This window comes from Solanum lycopersicum, chromosome 4, assembly GCF_036512215.1.
Source record: "Solanum lycopersicum chromosome 4, SLM_r2.1".
Classification (NCBI taxonomy): domain Eukaryota; kingdom Viridiplantae; phylum Streptophyta; class Magnoliopsida; order Solanales; family Solanaceae; genus Solanum; species Solanum lycopersicum.
Window position 1 is genome coordinate 32,880,689 of NC_090803.1, and position 1,812 is coordinate 32,882,500.

Consider the following 1,812-nt stretch of genomic DNA (forward strand, 5'->3'; position numbering starts at 1 on the left):
CTTGCAGAAGTACAAAACCAGCTTGGTAACCATGCAAAAGATGAGTTAGTTGGTAAAGAAAAAGAACTCCTAACAAAACTTGAAAAATGGTCTATGTTAGAAGAAAATGCACTCAGGCAAAAAGCAAGAGAAAAATGGATTAAGCTAGGAGATGCAAACAACAAATATTTTAGCTCAGTGATAAAGGAGAGAAACAATAAGAAGTCCATCAGGAATTTGATGTCACTAGATGGAAAGATGCTACATGAACCTCAAGAGATCCAAAATGAGTTTGTCTTATTTTATAGAAGTGTAATGGGCACAGCAGCAGATAGACTACCAGCTATAAATACTCAGGTGATGAAAAGAGGACCTGTTCTATCAAGGCAACATAGAATCCAGCTTTGTGCAACAGTAACTGATCAGGAGATAGTTGAAGCTTTGAAGTCTATAGGGAGTGATAAGGCTCCAGGTATTGATGGATATAATGCTCTTTTCTTTAAACATACATGGAAGATCATTGAACATGATGTTATTGATGCTGTTAAAAGCTACTTCAATACAGGAAACCTTTTTAAGCCATTCAATTGTACACTTGTTTCACTGATTCCTAAGGTGCAGAGTCCAAAGAGTGTGAAAGAATTTAGGCCCATTGCTTGTTGCACTGTGATGTATAAAATAATCTCAAAGGTGATTACTCAAAGAATGCATGAAGTAATCCATACTATCATCAGTGATAGCCAAGCAGGATTCATCCCAGGAAGGAAAATTGGAGATAACATTATCTTAGCTCATGAGTTGGTTAAGGCTTACACAAGGAAGAATATTTCACCTAGAAGTATGCTAAAAATTGACTTACAAAAGGCTTATGATTCTGTAGAATGGCCTTTCCTAGAGCAAGTAATGGAGGGGTTGGGTTTTCCTGACTTATTTACTCAATGGGTAATGAAGTGTGTTAAAACAGTGAACTACACTATTGTTGTTAATGGTCAGAATACTCAAAGGTTTGATGCAGCAAAAGGGCTTAGGCAAGGGGATCCAATGTCACCTTTTCTCTTTACTATAGCAATGGAATATCTCAGCAGATTGCTCAAAGGTCTCAAAGAAGAGAAGAACTTCAAATATCATCCCAAATGTGCAAAGTTGGATGTGACTCATCTGTGTTTTGCAGATGATCTGCTTTTGTTTTCAAGAGGTGATCTAAATTCTATTAAGGAGCTTCATAAATGTTTTACTGAGTTCTCTCAGGCATCAGGATTGCAAGCTAACCTTAATAAGAGCTCAATCTACTGTGGGGGAGTACAGAAGGAAGTAAGACAACAAATTGTCCAACAACTGGGTTACACAATAGAAGAACTTCCTTTCAAATACTTAGGGGTTTCACTGTCTTCAAAGAAGCTGAACACAATCCAATGGTATCCACTTATAGATAAAATCATGGCAAGAATCAACTCTTGGACAGCAAAAAAGTTGTCTTATGAAAGAAGAGCTCAACTAGTCAAGACTGTGTTGTTTGGAGTTCAAGCATACTGGGCACAACTGTTTATTATACCTGCAATGATTATCAAGTTGATAGAAGGATTATGCAGAAGTTACTTATGGTCAGGGGTAGGATATGTAACAAAAAAGGCCCTAATAGCTTGGGACAAAGTGTGCAGTCCTAAATATGAAGGTGGTTTAGGCTTGATCAACCTGAAAACTTGGAACAGGTCAGCAATAGCTAAACTATGTTGGGACTTAGCAAACAAAGAAGATAAGCTGTGGATTAAATGGATTCATGCATACTATATAAAAGGACAGAGGGAATGGAAGATAAGCAATAATGCAAGTGGA